Source organism: Podarcis vaucheri (assembly GCF_965113315.1).
Source record: "Podarcis vaucheri genome assembly, chromosome: 5".
Lineage (NCBI taxonomy): Eukaryota > Metazoa > Chordata > Lepidosauria > Squamata > Lacertidae > Podarcis > Podarcis vaucheri.
This window is the reverse complement of record NC_138763.1, coordinates 44,649,140-44,668,840: the sequence shown is the minus strand read 5'-3', so window position 1 is coordinate 44,668,840 and position 19,701 is coordinate 44,649,140. Positions and strand designations below refer to the sequence as shown.

General features: G+C 44.4%; 1 protein-coding gene across 3 annotated transcripts in view; it reads right to left on the bottom strand.

The window, feature by feature from the left end:
- The window catches only part of LDB1 (LIM domain binding 1), a 61,268-nt gene that overhangs the window by 15,273 nt on the left and 26,294 nt on the right, over positions 1 to 19,701 (bottom strand). Inside the window, exon 1 of one of the 3 annotated variants that reach the window (XM_082225073.1) lies at positions 13,985 to 14,397. The exons of the other annotated variants lie outside the window; for them this stretch is intronic. The gene's annotated coding sequence lies outside the window, so the exon portion shown is untranslated. Of the gene's footprint in view, positions 1 to 13,984; positions 14,398 to 19,701 lie in introns of those variants that run through there. 3 annotated transcript variants of the gene reach the window in all.

Here is a 19,701-nt window from a genome sequence, read left to right as displayed (position 1 = left end):
TGGTGACAAACTGTTCCAGTTTCTCCTCTCTGCTTCCCTCCGCAGGATGCTTATTGCAGGAGGCTGCTACATGGAACACAGACCTGCAGCTCCTCTTGTCCCTCATCATAAGTAGATACATGGGAAAAGGCAAAGAAATGTGTGCTCTGATAAGAGGAGTTTTTGGCTCAATGAGAGGCAGTGGGGGAACTTTTGATTTTCAAATATCTAAATGAAGTGACCTGACGCAGGTGGCACTGTGGTCTAACCACAGAGCCTAGAACTTGCCGATCAGAAGGTTGGCGGTTCGAATCCCCGCGATGGGGTGAGCTCCCATTGTTCAGTCCCTGCTCCTGCCAACCTAGCAGTTCGAAAGCACGTCAAAGTGCAAGTAGATAAATAGGTACTGCTCCGGCGGGAAGGTAAACGGCGTTTCCGTGCACTGCTCTGGTTCGCCAGAAGTGGCTTAGTCATGCTGGCTACATGACCCGGAAGCTGTCTGCGGACAAACGCCTGCTCCCTCAGCCAATAAAGCGAGATGTGTGCTGCAACCCCAGAGTCGTCTGCGACTGGACTTAACAGTCAGGGGTCCCTTTACCTTTACCTATGCATGTGAGCAAGGAACAGACTATTCTCACTCTGGAAGATGAAGCAAGCCAAATTCTGGATTCCATTTCACTCGTGTGTACTTCGAACTCAGTCTAAAGTATTTGGAACAGGTACTACCTGCTGTTCCAAGATCTCAGGAGAGGGGTCCCCAAGACAATTCATCCTGGAAGGCATCTCTCTAACCTCCACTGCCCCCTTCCCAGAATATACCATCCCTCCAATCATACCCCCTGACTTACATTCCAACAAATCTCAGAGCTTCATACACAGGAAGGGAGAGCATGAAGGACCCTCTGGGTGACCTTTCTGTTGCTGTGGTGATGGAAAAATCACCGAGGCAACCACCCTGCTCCTCCCCTCTCAGCATCCCTTGACAGGCACCATCTGCTGCTGGTGAGTAATGGAGTTTCCCTGGCTGGCTGGCTGGCTGGCTGGCTGCACATCCGGCTTAGTCCAGCTTGACCAAGGGTTCTTAGTGCCTAGACCTGCACACTCCAAATGTCTGAGCTCTTTTTAACTCTAGCATGTGGACCACCAACCCTGAAACATTCGTGCTTCCTGGCAGTCAATGTAAACTGCCCAAAATGCTTGTTTGTCCCTTCCAGGTAAGCCAACAAATCATCTGCAAGCTATGCAAGGACAATGTGTCTACACTCACCTGTAATGCTAAGCCTCCAGTACACCTGCATGGAGGAGACTGGAAGCTTCCACTCCCATTTTAAATTGACCACAATTTAGTGTTACACCTGAACCCTAAAATGCAGTTAATCTATAGTTCCAGAAACTATAGTTTCTGGAAACATGGCAGCATTGTAAACAAAAAAAGAGTTTGAGGCTGGCTTGTTTAAACAAACTATCATTAAAGAGGTTGATGTATTTAGAGATTTTATACTCCACACGATCCCACTATTTCAACAAATACAATACCATCCCCTTGATGCAAAAACCTCATTTGGAAACCATAGAATAACCATAGACTGAAAATTAACTACAGTGGTACCTTGGGTTAAGAACTTAATTCATTCTGGAGGTCTGTTTTTAACCTGAAACTGTTCTTAACCTTAAGACCACTTTAGCTAATGGGGCCTCCCGCTGCCGCCGGAGCACGATTTCTGTTCTCAGCCTAAAGCAAAGTTCTTAACCCAAGGTACTATTTATGGGTTAGTGGAGTCTGTAACCTGAAGTGTCTGTAACCCGAGGTACCACTGTACACCTTGCTGGGCTGAGACACCACGACAAACTGTGGTTAAGTCTAAAATGGAAGGAAAAGCTTCCAATCTCCTCTCCATGGCTAAACCAGAGAAGGGAGGGGGAAGGCACATGAGCTCAAGACTCACTCCACATGCACAGCCAATGGAGAAGCATCTCTGTGCAGCTGCATCCAGAACTGTGCCGAAGGAAGTCTGAAAAGGGAGGTATTTAAAATGGGATCAACCTAGAGCCTGTCTGCCATATGCTGAAAGCTCCACATGGGGAAAGGATTTCTGTCAGCAGCAGGAAAAAGCTAGTCAGAGTTCACAAGATCAGGCTACCCAAAGGGACATCTAACACTCCTTACACGAAGCAGCTTAATTACACCAAAACCATCCATTTCAGAGATTTGCATGGCACTTTAGCTTTCCTTGCAAACTCACTGCAAGCTCCTCCAAGACAAAGCCTGCTCTCAATATTTAAATTAAACTCCAACAAGCTGCATAAAAAAGAGTAGGGGAGGAAACAGTTCCCACACCTTGGGAGCAGCCCATTTTTAGGCAACCTTCATGACACTTCACAACCTTCATTCAACTAAAGCGCCCCCTCCATGCCTTCTCACTCGCACCCTATGCATACTGGATTGGTAAAGCCCACTTTGGAGGAGACCTACTCCCAAGGTGTCCTGAAAGCTGAAGGGACTTCTTATTTGGCCCCATAACTCAAAAAAGGGGCAGAAGCATTGGTCTCCATTGCCTTGCTAGATCAGAACTAAGTCCTTCTGTTTCAGCATCTTTTTTCCAGTGGTACCCAGACAACTGCCTGTCATCTTTGAAAGCTCAAGATGATGATGACCATCTACTGTTAGACCCCGGCAACTGGTATTCAGGAGGTATACTGGCTATATCATGGCTAAAAGCTGCTGATAGCCTTCCTCTTAAAAACCTTCTGAGCTAGTGGCCATCACTGCTATCACCATATCTTGCATTAGTGAATTGCATAAGGTAATTATGCATTGTAGGAATAAGCACTGTTCTTTTATCAAATCTGCAGCCAGATCTCCAAGGCAATCAGGTAGGTGCTTTCATGCTGGTTTGGGCAAAGCTAAAACAACCTGACAGATAATTTCATGGCTTACTCATTCACTGCATAGTCAATTGATATGTAGCACACATCAAATATAAGTTAATACATCAGTTAATAAGACTAAGTTTCCGAATGTATATTTCCTCACAGTAGGGGTCTACACTGCTCCTTTAATGCGTGGAACATTTACACAGTAGTTATCAGTAACCTGGAAAGAGCAATGGCATTGGTATAGGGATATTCAATGGAGATGCCTCCATCCACAAGATAAGCCCAGAACACACTACGTTTTGGAGTGGAAAGCACGTCACCAAACACAAAGTATAAAGCAGTCATCATTTGCTTTACCGCATCATCAACTTTAACAGCCTATCACAGTTCAAAGCAAACGAACTTGTCAAATTCCCTTAACTTGCTTAATTGCATTCTGGTTACAAGTGTTGGTATGATGCATTAATAAAAAAAAAAAACTGGCTTCTGAGCTAGAGAAATTTGCATGGAGATAACTAGTAGTATGCTAACAGTCGAAAGCTCTCTCAAAGACCTTGGAGTTTTTTCCCAATTCTTTTCTCACAGTTGCATTAGAAAGGGACCGAGACCTGTTCTTACTTCTGTGCTGGCACTTTCATGTGGACTATATATGGAACAGAACAAAAGTAAAATGATTCCTTCAGACTGCAGGGATCACTTTAAAAAAAAGTTCCCTGTTGGTATTGGTGAGCAAGAAAAAAACCTAGCAAAAGTACAGAGATTATTCAAGCTAGAATCTCTCTCTCTGATGTGCAAGCTCTTTACATGCAGAAGTTCTTTGCATTTGGGGGGGGGGATTCATAAATGGCATCCTTTATTCTGCAGACTGAAGCGATACAGCCCATTCTGCCCTTTTATTTTGAGTCATACATATTTCAGGTCTTTGAAAATTAGGGGTTTTAAATTTCAAGACTAAGGCCTGGTTCAAAGATGTGCAAAAAGCACTTAGGAAAGAAAACAGGGCATCATATGGTCCAGCATCATACCAAAAGGTTCTTAACCCATGTGTTGACCTCAGTCCATGCACCTTTTGTACTCTACAGTTTGGATGGAGGCCACACCATGCGCAAGCACTAGATCTGTAGGGGGCAAGCATACAAGTTAAGGCCGCTTTAAGTCGGATGCCAGACTATGGGAAATCTTGCATGTATAAATGTTTTTCACTTGCCTACTGCCTTGTCTAAATCTGGTCTGGGTTTGCGAAGGTGTTATATGTTAGGACTGACAGCCGTGTGCTCTGACGAGAGCCACCTTGAAAGCATACCAGCTGGTAGGCACATCAAAGTTGAAAGTCACTGGCTCCATTTATTACGGGCTTTTCCAGATGGGTTGAGTCAAGATGCCTCACTGTCCCAGAAGCAAGGATATTACTTTATAAGTTCCACAAGAGAGGTGAGGAACTAAATCCAGCTGGCAGGCAAGACCCTTATCTGAGCAAACTCACAGCAGGCCAGGTGATCAACACAAGGCTCTAGACTCAGAGCAAAAACCCAGAAGGGAGTTTCTGGGAGTGGTATTTTTCCTTCCTGTGGCTTGAATGCTAATTTTTAGGAGCGAAAGATCTGGGCTCCAGCAAGGTCACACTGTGATCTCCAAATCATTGTTTCTGGTGGTCCTACAAAATCACACATTCCATGCAGTGGATTCTGTGGGCACAGGACCAATTTATAAAAACAATACATTCAATAGCCTTTAAAAGCTCAAACCCCCGTTTTAAATGCAACCAAAATTTACAGACTTCAAGCTACTGACGGTTCACAAAATCCATTGTTGCAAGTTATGAAGTTATATGCTTGCCTTTTCAGATTGGTGTATCTGCAATACCTAATCATCCTGGCTGGATGTTTACTACTGTCACTCATCTGCAAGAATTATCACAAAGCAAATAGGATTGTGTGAATTTGCACTCGACTTCCCTGGAGCACAAAGTAGCATAGCAGTTTCTTTAAGAACAGACTATGTTGGGAGTAGGGATGTTCCAGAAGACAACCTAGAATTGGATCCCAGAGAAAGGGTCATCTAATAGAGAATAGTATTATGTTATCAGGTGTTCGAATAAATGTGTAGTGATAATGGTTTAGCTGAAAGGGAGGGAGGTGTGATGCTGGATGAATTCATCTGGGGATGGACAGCAGAGAGTAGAGGAAAAACCCACACAATGGCTAAGAGCTTCTGGACTGTTTGCTGTGAGGGAGGAAAGAGTTTAGCAATGAGGGTTGTTCGACATCAGGCAGGAAGAAGGTTAGTGCACAGATTGTGATGAGTTTGGGGATTCTGAAGAGATTACTACTGCAGCTTGGCCATAGGGCAAAGACAAGCAGTAGCACTTGGAATATAATGCACCAGAGAAAACTTAACTGGCTTAAGATTGTTACATGAAGATGCAAGACAAATGCTTAAAAAGCACTGTGTAACTGAGGAAGCAAAGTTGCTATCCAAGGTTAAAAATGCCAAATGCATGACCTGAACTCTGCTTTCTGTACCAAGGCTCCAGCACACAGCTGGAATGTCACAGGCCAGAAATCACAAAAAGGAGTTAGAGCAATTCCGGAGTCCTCTGAGCAGCTGAGCACTTGGCCCTTGATTAGAGACCAAACATATAGCTTTTCCTAGAATAACTGAATTAGGCAGACTAGTGCCAATGAGGCAAAGAAAGTAACCCAACACAGCAGCATTCTGGCTCCTCCTAAGGGGCAGTTTGTGGGCACAATATCCACGAGCTCCAGAGATATGAATAGCCTTTTGGGAAAAGGAAATGGGTTGCTCATGAACTTTGAAGCTTAAAATTACTTCAACCCTAAATATCTTCTAGTCTGGAGTGGAAAACATTTTTGACCTGTGGGGCCAGTGATGGATGCATGTAAAAGTGGACTACCCCACACTTTCACAAGTGCGCTCTCTCGCTTTCTGTACACACAGTCATAGGAGAAGCACACATATACCTCCACCTCCTCAGCTGCTCCAGTGCAGATCAGCTGAGAAGATAGACAGACAAATTCCTCACCAGGTTAGGACCCTGGGAGAGGGGTTAGTCACTTCTCTTCTACCCATTGGCAATAGGGACATCCTGATCCAATTCATTCATGTGTGATTTTGAACTTCACGAAGCATGTACAGCCGTGCTTGCAGTAGCTGCTCCTTTCGCCTGGATGTCTGTCAGAGCCCTAACCTGATCACATTTGACAAGCAGCATTCAGAACCTTCATATCTCAGCACACATTTCATGGCTAGAATTAGGAAGGCTCAATACACAGCTGCAACTAGAGAGGCTGCAGATGAACAGAGGGGGAATTCAAATCAGTGATCATGATGGTACAAGTTTATATTAGTTACTCCTTATGCCATTTCAGCAGGATGATGTCCTAGTGTGGTTTATGTGCACTACAAAGGGGCCTGACACTGTGGTCAATGGCAGCAATACTTCTGAATGCCAGCCGCTGGAAACCACAGGAGGCGAGAGCGCTCTTGGGCTCAGGTCCTGCTTAGGGTTTCCCACAAACATCTGGTTGACCACGATGAGTACAGGATGCTAGACTAAATGGGTCATTGGCCTGACCCAGCAGGCTTTGCTTATGTTGTTATGACACTCCTTACAGAATCTGCAATACCAAACCCAAAACTAAATTCAATTTCTGGCATCCCTGTCTGAAATCCTAGACAGCTACCGCTAGTCAGAGCAAATAATTCTGAGCAATATGGACCAATAGTCTGACTCAATATAAGGCAGCTAAGTATGCTCTTCCTATCATACAAAAACCTTGTTTAGTAGTTGTGCGTATTGAGCAGGGGTTGGCAACCTAAGGCCCATGGGCTGGTAGTGGCCCACGGGGCTCGTCTATCTGGCCCATTGTGACCCTTGCTGCCCCCCACTTTTACTGGTGTGGCGCAGTGTGGGGACTGACTTCCAGGTTGATGGCACCCGTGTGTGTGCGCACAGGTGCTCCTCCGACCCAGATGTGTGCCGGAAATAGTATGTGTGTGGGACAGAGAAGCGCCCATGCGCATGCGCACACACACTATTTCTGGCACACATCCGGGTCAGAGAAGCGCTGGAAATACCATGTGCGCATGGGCACTCCTCTGATCCAGAAGAGTGCGCCTGCGCACACACTCCGACCCATCCTCCAACAGATGGAGCGTGGACTGGCCCATCATCCGGTAAGTTTACTGACCCCTGGTATTAAGTATTCTAGCCATTTACAGAGGGAAAACTATGGTAGTCTGTTGCAACAAAAACAAAGAGTTGTGTATGACCTTACAGACTAACAAATTTTACTATGGTATAAGCTTTCATGGACTAGACAATCAGGTGCTTGGTGCTTTTGTTATCTTTAACACTGTTTTGTGAATGGTAAACTTTGCATACGTTTAAGCTTTAGCCCAGCTGTTACATTTTTGCATTTCATTTCACCATGACTTCGCTGCTTTCTTCTTCCTCTCCCTACCATCAGGTTTATACTGACCTACAAACATAGAATAGCACTTCATGTATCTCAGTGCTTCCCAAACTTGGGTCTCCAGCTGTTTTTGAACTACAGTTTCCACCATCCCCGACTACTGGTTCCGGTAGCTGGGGATGTTGAGCGTTGTAGTCCAAAAGCAGCTGGAGACCCAAGTTTGGGAAACACTGGTGTATCTGATAAAGTGGACCCCAGTCCACAAAAGATGGTGCACATATTTTAAGGTGCCAGAAGGTTCTTCCCTGGTGCTGTACTCCAACAGAAATACCATGTTGAAAAGGGGGTTATGAAGTTCACTTTCCAACATGAAGTTCTAGATGAGGTTGCACACCCTCTGAAGAATCATGTTTGTAGCCTGGGGGCACTCTTAGATCCATCCTTGTTATTAGAGGTGCAAGTGGTATCTGTTGTGCACAGTGCCTTTCAGCAGCTTAGGTTGGCATCCCAGCTACAACCCCATCTAGATGTAGATAAGCTGGCTTCACAGATGAATGCCAATGTAAAGGAATGCTAGAAGATGTTAAAAGGCCTTGGAGAACAACTAAGTCTGTCTGGTGGATCAGTGGCTACAAACCATGATGGCCAAGCTCTGCCTCCACAGTTGGTGGCAGTAATACGGAGGGGAGAGTGCTATTGTGCTTGGGTCCTGCTTGCAGGTTTCCCACAGCATCTGATTGGCCACTGGGAGAACAGGATGTGGACTGGATGGGCCATTGGCCTGATCCTTCTTAGGGTATTGTAAAGACATTAATGTGGGTATCAGGTGAGCCACTCTTGAGAGGGCATTTCACAACTGAAGGGACTCTGCTGAGAAGGTCCTCTTCTTTAGCAACTACTCTTTGTATGTCAGACTGACTCAGGCAAAACAGTTTAGAAGGTCATAATGCATGGATTGATAAATACAGAAGGATGTCTTCTGCCAGCTTCCAAAGTCCCAGTCAGTGTAAGGCTTTGCGGGTCAAAACAAACACTTTGAATTGGGCCTGGAATCAAATGAGGAGCCAGTGAAGGTGAGAAAGTTTGTGATGTTTTATTCTCCTTGTTTGGTATCAGACTTTTATACTGAATTTTCTTGCATTATGCTGTGCTTTAAATTCTGTTTTAAAATCTAATTGCTTCATGGCACCTAAAGAACATCCAGTCTAAGGTGACCAGCAAATGCAAATAATAACTAAAATAATAAATATATTTAAAAGTGGTCTTATGATTGCAGCAGGGATAGAATGGTAAGCAGGACTGGTGCAGATAAATGTTAAGAGAAATATAGAGTTGTGTGGATTGCAATGCATTGGGGAGGGGGAATCTGCAAGCCTCCAGATGTTGTTGAGCTAGAATTCTCATCACTCCTGGCTAGTGGCCATGCTGGCTGCCACCAAGGGGAGTCTAAGAACACCTGAAGGACCACAGGCTCCCCACCCCTGCAATTCACGAAAGGGACTCTCATAACCTATTAACATCTCGGTATCTAAATAATAATAATACAATGTAAGGCAGGAGACATGCCAACAAGGGGGCTGGGATAATTTTATCAAGCTTTGTGGGAGGGGGAAGAGTTTTCTTTAACAAATATTAAAAGTAATGGATGGAAAGTAGAATGCAGTATCAAATGCAAAAGAGTCCAAGTCAAAGTTTCCACAACCACTAGTTTGCTGCAGAGATCCTTCAACGATCATTATATAGTGCTTCTGGCACTATAAATAGGTGCTTCCTGGCTCCCATTAAGTTTCCTGGACACTCAGAAGATGTAACGCACCGCAGTGTATAAGGCAACGTTCCACTAAGAGTTCCAAAACACCAGTATGTGCTCCAACCCTGAGACTGGAGAGCTGAAGGAAGCACACGCGAGTTAAAACTGCCTACTTACAACTCACCATTTTATCCCTCTTCCCTTGTGTGTCTTGTCTTTTTAGTTTGTAAGTTTGATGGAAGGCCCTCTGTCTTTCTTTCATTTATGTGTTCCGCTTTAGGAGACAACAGGACAGAAACACAGCAAATAAAAAAGAGACAAAGAAAGAAGAGGGAGAAGGATTGTGATCTCACATGCTGCTGTTTTAAGGATCAAAAACTGGAGAAAATCTTCCCTAAAGTAATGTGCATTACTCCAGATTTTGTCCTACCATCAGTGCTGCCCATTTTGAAGTCTACACTATTTCTGAGGTTATGCATCCACATTTATATCAGTCTGATGCCTCAAACCCTATAATGCAACAGTGTTAAGCCAGGAGAAAAAGGCAAAATTGTGGTCAATTGAAGAGACGGTTATCTATTTCACTAGCTCCACTAGGCTCAGTAGGTCTATCAGCCAGGTAAGTGTTTACAGGATTACAGCCTGCACACTTCAACCAACATTTAAAGCCAAGGTAGAATTCCCAAAGTACTCCACTTTGGAATTCTAAATTCTTGGTGCAGAAAGGGTGGTCCTATTTATCTTTTTAAAAGCCACAGGGAGAAAAAAAACAGGCATATTTGATGAAGTACTACAGCACAGCAGATGTGCCAGTGGTTCATGCTTCCAGTATAAAGCCTGAAGAGGGATCATACATATCTCTTCCCATTCCACCCACAGTAAGACACATGAGATGAGCTGGACTACCATTTGGGGCTCATGCCTCTTACTCATGGAATAAGCTGAGCAGCTTCCCTTTTGGAGATTGGCAAGCACATCCATTATTTGCATTCCCAATGCTAGTCAATTGTATGTACATTATTGCCATTTCTTTATAACCTCCAAAAGCTATTCTACATTCCAAATGAATTAACCCTTACATGAGCTGGCCCAAATACTCTTATGGAAAGGAAGAGAGATCTCAAAAAGCAAAATGGAGCATATATACCTCTATACAACTGGAAAGGCCTTGACAAAGAAGTAGAGGAAATAAAAGTGTGAGTTGTGGGCTTTTTAAATTATACTTGTCAGCTTGATCAGCAAAGTGCTGTGCAACCATGAGCCCCCATGGGTTGGCAGTAGCACAGTGCTTTGGAGAGTGGATGGCATGCCTTAAATCCAGTGCCAAGGACCTGCGGAGTCTGGGCTAAGACTCTCTGCTGTGGAATTCTAAACCAAAATAAAGAAGCACAATGAAAAACCACATTTCCATTAGATCAGTTTCCAAAAGCTACAGAATAGATCTGAATCAGTACTGAGCATGTTCGAGAGATGGTGTGACAGAGCTAAGAAGATACAGCTTTGGGGAACTGATAATCCCTCACCTAATCACTAATGGTTTTGTTTTGCAACACTGAGCTTTGTTGAGGGAGATAGTGGAATCAGCAGGTTTTCCTGTGCAGATCCAGGCTGTGATGTTTAGCCAGCAGGCCCCAATCATACTACAACATAGCCTGCTCTAAACACTAGTTTGAAATCCGGGTGCTCTTACAATCTTGTAAAAAATAAATGAAGCTCCCCTTGCCCAAATAAATTCCTACTGGAAAATCTATGGTGCTACTCAATAGCTAGAGAACCCTCTACTTTACATGACAACTGGATAGAGCAACACGGAGAAGCAGCATGCCCACTAGATCTCAAGCAATCTGGAACTGACCACAGACAATAAGACAAAGATGATGGCCATAGTCTGTAATTTACAGGAGCTCTTCAACTGCTTGGATTTGAAAAGTTGGGGGAGGGGGGGAATGAACCACTGTATAAGGTGACACAAAAACATAGTAATACAGACAGGAGTATTTTGTCACATGTATAGTATATGCTCAACTTGGGTATATTTGATGGGTGAAATGGAAAATGTTCATGGGATTTCTGGGCAGGAAGGTTTCTCTGACAATCATTCAAAAACACAGGGCACATACCTAAAGTGTGATAGCACTGTTGTGGGAGTCACAGTTACATTTTTAATCTTTAGAGTGCTTTATGATTCTGCACTGTTCCAAGTGAGACACAAAACTCAAACACAGATCCCTGCACATTCAAAACTTCCCAGCAACAAGAGATTATCCACTGTGGGGAGACTTCTTCAGTTCCTTCATTGATGCTTCCAGAAAAGGAGAGACACCAAAGTATCAGACATCTCCTTTGGCAGTATTAACATAAACATTTTACCAGCATACTCCTCCAAATAAACTCACAACAATTGCCCTACAAATATGCAGAGAAGATAGAAACGGCTTGTTTATAACAAAGGACTAAGGAGATTAATAAATTGGCTGTTGACCTATTATTTGCTTTTCTCAGCCTCCTTAAATGATTCTTACTGACCTGTTTGTACTCCCTACTGGGCTCAGTGCAGATGAAGCACAATACTGTGCGTTACACTGCATGTGGCCAGTCTGTCATGGTGAGGTTGTTGCTTTCCAGCACTGCTTTAGTCATCCCATGTTCAGAATAACTACCCAGATGGGGAAACTTAAACCTTGGAGGACAGATGGTGCCCCTTGAGCAGCTCTTGATTGCAGCCTCTATTCACCAAATCTTCTAGAGAAACTGCATCTCATCCCTTATCTATCTTTCCACAAAGTATACTGACATTGTCAACACACAACAGAGGTCCAAAGATTTTTATGATTTGCTGTCAAATAACACACACACACACACCCTTCCCAAAGTCTGGAGACCAAGCACCTAAATAACAAAACCTAAATTGAATACAATATCCTTGCTAATCTGTTTGAAGCAAAAAATGTAAAGTCTTGAGGCACCTTAAAGACTAACCAATTTATTATGGCACAAACTTTCATATAGACCACAGAGTTTGGTCCACAAAAAATGTATGCTGTCATAAATGTGTTTAGTCTTTAAGGTGCCACAAGGTAGTCTGTCAGACCTTTAGCTGAGATTTTAACAAATCCTTCTCCCTGTTCTGAGGACTTGCAAGAAACCAAAGGGAGACACTAAACTGGAAATTCAAGTTCTGTAGAGTTGTCTACACTAACAGTGTTAGTGTCTGGTATGCAGGGCCTCTTTGAGGCAAGAGTCTGTAAAGAACTGGACATGTTCTAATTTCAGTACACAGCCCCAAGACACACTAAAGCAGCTGTTCCCGACCTGGTGCCCTCCAATTTTTGCAGATGGGCTACCTCTCCTCTTCTCCCTGCCTATTGATGATGCTGACTGGGGTTGAGGTTAGCAGCCCAAAACTTCTGGAGGGCACCAGGTTATAGAAGGCTTCATTTAAGCCTAGTGCAGATGAGAATTCTCTTTCGTGAGCTCAACATATCCCCACCTCTTTACCCTGTTCTGAGTCAACCAGCAGCTAGGGTCTAGATTAGAATTAGCCAGTGTGTCTAATGATCCCAAGACAAATGTGCTCTCCACTAGGGAAGGACCACAGTAAATAAACTCATATGGGTACAAGTCGCCAGCTCTTCCAAGTTGAAGACATTGTGTCCAATGCAAATTTTGCCCCCTGGACAGGGTTTGATAGAGCTACAAAGCTTGTTTAGCCTCAAGAATACTAAGAAGAATTACAGAATATGGCAGGTTAATTGAAAATACTCCCCACATTTTCCCCAGGGACTACTGTCCTATCCCAAGTCCGAATATTTGTTTGAAACTTAAGAAACGCATAAAACAGGGGAAGGCTTGGTTAAGAGAGCTTCCACACTGACAGAATCCCAACTCCGACCTACTGGATATGCAAAGGCCACTCCTGTCCAGCTCTAGCCTCGCTGAGCATCCTGGAAACTGGAAAAACTTATAACTGGTTTTCCAGGGGAAAGAGCTCTCAGCCAAACACAAGCTATTCTGGTTTACAGAAAGAAGCTGGAGCAAGACAGAAGGAAAGGGTCTGAGGCCAGGGAAGGCTGCTGCAGAGTGACAGCAGGAGAACAGCCTCCGGCAAAGAAAAATTAAACGACCCCATCATGCACACTGCGACCCCTAGTGCTGCTTATCTCCAGGGACCTATCCCCCCCCCAAAAAAACCCCACCCATTCCCACAATTTCTTCCTAACACTCCGAGATTCTGCCATTCCCCTGTTTTGAAAACAGGAGACTTGGGAGTTGTAAACTCCACTAAAAGAGAATTCTGGTCTCACTTGTGTCTTGGCGGCCTCCCTTGCCCACTGACTAAACATACACACACACACACCTTGAAGGAAACTTTATTATCTTTGCTGCTGCTGCTGCTGCTGCTGCTACTAAGCAAAGCCCACAGACCCAGGAAGCCCCCATCTCCCAATCTACCCCTTCAGTTCCTTTCCCTTCCCACACCCCCTCTTTCTTAAGAGCCAGCTTGCAACTCTGTTCCGAGGAGAGTAGGGCCTAGTGTCACTGCCTGAAGACACCGGGAGCGAGGGAGGGGGGCGGGTGAGAGAGAGAGGAATCCAGAAGAAAGGAAAAAAACAGTCTGGGAACAAGAAGACCCCCTCGCTGGGAGATCCACCCACCCAAAAGCTAAGCCTTCAATCCCTCTGCCTTTCCTGCCCAGCACAGCTCCTTCCCAATCCTCACATGGCTCTAGGAGCGCAGACATGCTCGGATGGAGGAAGCCCTTCGCCGCGCCGCATCCATGCAAAAGCCGTGGCTGGGAAGAAGCCATTGAACGGCCCCCCACCGCCACCGCCGGCTCCTCCACACACACACCCAACCCCGGACCTTTCCCAGGCACCCGGGACGGCCTCGCGGACCTCCCCCGAACTTGATCCGAGCGCGAGCGGCGAGCTCCGAGCCTTACCTGGGGAGAAGTGGCGGAGTGTCGCTGTTGCGGGCGAGGGGCGGGACGGCGGGGTGGGGGGAGAAGTGGGAGACGGCGGCAAGACGGGGACTCAGAACATCCCTGCTGCCCGAGGGTGCTTTACTCCCAGCCAGCCATGGGGAGAGGAGAGAGAAAGTTCAAAATGGAAAGAATAATTGAGAAAAAGGCCAGGAGCCGGGTTGCAACTGGACCAGGCGGGAGCGGAGCGCGGCGGCGGCTGCCGAGAGGCCTAGCGGAGCGAGCGGCCGCCGAAGGAAACAGGAAGGCTTCGGTGAAAAGGAGGAAGCCCGTCCTTTGTCTGCCAGGTTTTCCCTGAACAATGGCTGCTCCTGCTGCTGTCTCAGGCCCTCTGTTGGGGCATGGAGGAGGCTCGGCTCTTGCACACACGCTCGCTCTCGCGTACACGCGCGCACACACACACCTCCCTGTGCCTTTCAGAAAGAGGCCCAGAAGCTCCTCTCCAAGGAGGAGGAGGAGGAGGAGGCCTTCCCTCCCCACTCCCACTCCTCTCTCTCCCGCTCCAGGGGCTGCTCTGATCGCATGAAAGAGGGAGGGATCTGCCATGCATAGGCTGAGAAAAACAAAAGGGAGAGACAGACCCAGACAGAAAGAGGTAAATCCCAGGGAGGGAAGGGGACGCCAGGCAGCCGGAAAGACCAGAGGAGAGAAAGCTGCGGTGGGAGGTGATGCCATCCGCCCTTAAAGATGATGAGGATGAAGAAGAAGAGGGGTGGGTGAAAAAGCTCCCCACTCTGGCTGGGAAGTACCAGGTCTTCTCCCACCATGGAAGAAACTCTCGGGCTCTACAGCAAAAACAGAAAAAGGCCAATTCCCCCCACCCCCATCTAAGCGGGATGGAGAGCTTCAAAGCCTGCCTTATTCCAGGTCTTGCAAATATCCCTGGTAGGAAGGAAACTTCGCCACGTTGGGAGGTTTCACTCTTTTCTTCCATCTGCGCAAATCTAGTGCCCAAATCGCTTTAATTCAATGAAAGGGTTGGGATTGCGTCCTGAAATAGCTTGAAGTGCTTTTTCCTACTGGGTAGTTTGTTGCAAGGAAGCAAAAACCCTTTGCATTTAGTAGGAGTTACTTCCAAGTAAATTAAACATGCATAGAATCCAGCTGAAACTGATATTTTGTTACCCACCAATAACCACGAAAATAATTACTGGTGGAACTGCATGTGAGGAGATGAGCATTTAACTACTCCAGTTCATACTAGCTTGTAGAGTTTGATTTAGAGTAGACCAAAAGTCTAAATTTCTGCGATGCCAGATGCAAAATGTTTATATCCCAGTGTAATTAGGGCAACTGAGACATCCTAGGGCTGTGCAGTCCAAAGCCTTCACTGCAATTCCCAGGATGTGGTGCCTTTTTGTGATATGGGGTCTCTTCTAAATGTAGCCAAAAACAGTTATGTCTTCCCTTGCAGCAGGGCTGAATTTGTGTCACGTTGTTATGAGCAATGGCTAAAACCAGTAGAACTAAACTTGTGCTGTGGCTCACCAAGGACAGCCATGGAACCTAGGGCTCAGGTTGTCTGTTCCCCCCATCCAACAGAGGAGCCAACAGCTTCACAGTTTGGTTGCTGGGAATGGCGAAAGCCATTCCTTTTGCATCACTGCATGTCCTCCAGCTGTCAATAGGACAGAACCACTGTCAGGAGAAAAGGATGCAAGCTTAGCCTAGGGCTCAGCCTTGAACATGTCATGTAATCATAAATAAGAGTACCTATACTGGCCGCCTGATGAATGACTACAAATATTATGAGCACATTTAGAATTCAGTGGAAGGTTTCTAGCGCAGGATAGTGACCTGCAGGCACGTTTGAGCCTTCACATTTCTAATTTTAGAAACAGAGTGAATCTATAGCATTGGTCTTTATGTAAGATAGTATTGAACTAAAGCAGGGGTCTTCCAGACATCACTGGACTACAACTCCCATAATCCCACAACAGCTGGACAGCTACAAGTTCCTCATCATTAGGTCTAATGCCACTGCGTCCCCTTCAGAGCTGCCCTGGGATATAGGAACCTTGTAGGTACAGACGAGATGTCTTTCAAACCCTAAATGTTACTAAGCAGGGAAGCATGAAATCCAGTACTAGCCAGAAACGAGGGACAAAGGTGAGTTTTCAGCACCTGTTCTATGGGCAATATATGTTCTGTAGAATGCAACATCCCAAAATAAGGACACATGGCAGCTTTTGCAAATGAGAACTGATAGACAGAGCTGGCAAAATACACTTTTCCATTCAGAACTTTTAATTGCATTTTTTTTTTAAAAAAGTAGTAACAACACATTATTGTTTTTAACTTGGAAACTAAACCCCAAGTATGTATCATTCCATTTTAGAGCAAGCCTTTTTAGCTACTCAGATTGGCTGGTGTTGGTTGGTATATTTAATTCTCCTGCAATGAGGAGTAATTTTGAGACATACACCAGGTAAAAAAGCCAGTAAGATTCAAGGCATAAAATTAGGTGCTTCCTTCAATTGAGCATTGGAAAATAATTGGGGGGGGGGGAGTATATAGCTTTTTGTGCAAATGTACACACATATACAGCTGCAGCTGTACAACTGTTCTAGCACAATAGACTTTTTATAAGTTACAGGTTTCTAGGTTTGACTGTAATAGAACAAACGCTCAAAATATGGAATGTGTGTCTTCCACTTAACTGATGGCTTGCTTTAGCAGCACAAGCCTAAATGTACTGGCAGCCTGAACCAGGATTGTCATATTTTCATCAGATGCTAAAATCAGAAGTCAATAAATACAGCATTTTAAATGCCTGCTACTCATCTGAGCAAGTAAGAAAATAATGGAAGAATACTTCATTCTGCAGAACTCTGAGTAACGTGCAATTGCAACTGCAGCTGAAAGGCTACACATCTGTTTTCTTTTTCATAAAAGGAGTTGGGGCTTGGATTATGTGCTGAAATACGAAATCATACACACACACAAAACGTAGCTAAAGTGCTGTGTGTCAAACTGCCACTGGGACAAACCAAAGCTCTGCTTTCGGGAACAGCCTAGCGATAGGAATGGTTCTAATTACCAGACTCTAAGCTACAGAATTCAGGTCACAAATTTCCTGAGAATCGCAGTTGGTTCTAGTGAGGGTCTAGGAAGGAGATGTGAGTCTCCGCTACATAAAAACAAAGGATCAGTCTTATGTGGTTAGTACATCTAGCACAGTATCCCCTCTCTGACAAGAACCAGCTCCAGATGTACCAGAGGAAGCCTGAAATACTGCAATGAATCAGCATATAACTCCAGCCTTTGCCATTCGCTTTTCAGTTATTTCACTCTCCTAAACTGGTGACACCCTCAGCAAGAGGTCCTTGTATGTATTTACAAAATCCTAAACAACTTGGGCCCAGGGTACCTCAAGGATCACCCAAACACTTATATCCCATTTTGATCACTAACTAAAATAATCTGCAAGAACTAAAATAATCTGCAGGAATGTTGTAGATCATTCCACAAAGTTGGCGAGGCTCACTTGATAACAAGAACTGGAGCCTTTAGAGTCATCAGCCCAGGTCTGTGGAATATTCTGCCAACATAGATTCAGCAGGCACCTTCTGCTTCAACTTTTAAACGCCTGCTGAAAACTTCTATTCCACCAGGCCTGTGAAGGAATTGAAGAACGCATCTACAATGGTTAATTGATGTCTGTGTTTAACTTTTTATATGGTTTTTACTGTATGGTTTTACTCTTTTTTTTTGTTGCTCTGATATTTATTATACTGCTATTTCATTAAAAAAAAATTTCTATAAAGAAATAAGATGTCTGAACCATTTTAGTTAATGGCTATGGAAAGGATTATGTCTAGGAAGAAATTCTACACCTTTTGAAGTTAGTTAAACTATTGGCTATCACCATGATCTTATGGTAGCATGTTTCAAGGATCAATGATGCATGCTGTGGTAAAGAACTTAAAAAACAAAAACTAGATTTTAGTTTTAATTCCACTGTGTCACTCCTTCAGTTCTAGTGGAATGGTAAACATTAAAATGTTAGGTGAATATTTCTGGGTGGTTCCAGACAACTGTAGTGAAGGTGTTTCACCCATTTGAGCTCAATAGAAGAGCAGACAGGGAAATGATCAAGGTGAGCAAGCCAGTATTTTTAAAAAACAGAGCTGCTACTACTACGTTCTCAGATCTATGCTCAGTCTCCCAATTGGATCACAGAGTTTCTAGCCTAATAAGCAAAGGCAGCAATAGAATTTCTCCTCTTGGCTGCTTCAGTGCCATAAAAAAGCAGCATAGCCTAGGGTTCTAGCCCTAGGTGCAAGGGACAGTTTCTGGCTCTGACTTAAAATGCTACCAAGCAGTCCTCTAATAAACTTGGGTTTTGCAAGGAACGGCAGACAAAACAGGATGAGTCAATGAATAGCACCTTCATGAGATATTGCTCCTTTCAGCAGAAGCACCATAGTGGATCTGTTATTTGATGCGCCCAGTTACTATGGCTGTAGTGATGGTGTCTGGGAAAGGATGGTGCTGCTATATGTTCACTACTGCAGCAAAGGGCTATGAGTCATTTCCAAAATTCAGGGTACCATACCATGTCATAAAACACTGAATGGTCACATGGAACCTGAAAGGCTGATTGTGAAGCTATTTTCCTGATAACTCCAGAGTCTGATTTAAAAATAAATAAATAACCATTGTAAAATATTATTATTTTTAATCATTTCCCTCTCCTGGCATCAACAGGTATCATCCTAACAATCCACAGTGGCAAGGAAACACTTATTCAGGACCCAAAGCTGCATGAGCTTGGGAAATGGAGCCACAGCATATCCTAATGCACACATATTTGTGAGGTTTCTAACCTGTGGCTGATGCAAGTTCAAAGCTTCCTAGAGAGGGAGACCCAATCCCTGTAACAATCATATAAATCTGATATTTTGGAGGTACAGCAAAATAGCTTTTCCCCTTCCACCTCCTCTTCACACCTGTATTTGTGCTACACTGGGAAGCATAGCAAAGCAACTCTAAGTGCCAACACTCTTTTAAATCCTTTTCATAGTGTCATAGAATTGTAGAGTTGGAAGAGTAATCTAGTCCAACCCCCTGCGATGCAGGGATCTCAACTAAAGAATCCAGAACACTCATTTCTTTCATCTGTCATATTATGTCTTGCTAGAACAGGAAGACACTGAAAGTAATGAGGGTGCCTCTAATACTACAATAAGGACAAAAATACTGCCTACTATAACCTTCTTGATTTCCTAAGTGCTGTACAGCCTTTATTGTATTTATCCTCACCACAATGCTGTGAGAGAAAAGTTATCAGGATTCCTGTTCTACAGGTGTGGTGGGATTGGTGCTGAACATTTCTTTCTCAAAACTATATAAGTAATCTTTAGCAGCATTTGAACATACATCGAGAGCTTCCAGATCAAAGTACCAGATCTGTTAATCTACTGGAGTGCATGTCTTTCAGGCATTCACACACTGTAGACTTCTGTCCCACCTGACATTCACACATCACACAACTGCACCACCATCAACACTGCAGTGACAAGGAATGTCAATATACATATTATAATGGGCTTAGGAAATGAGACAAACAAGCTTCCCAACAAAGCTAGGCAAAGCTAGAAATTCTGTGATTCAGGTTAGCTAGGCATGGAGATGGTGGGATATACCTGCCTCATGGGGTGTATCAAAATCCAGAA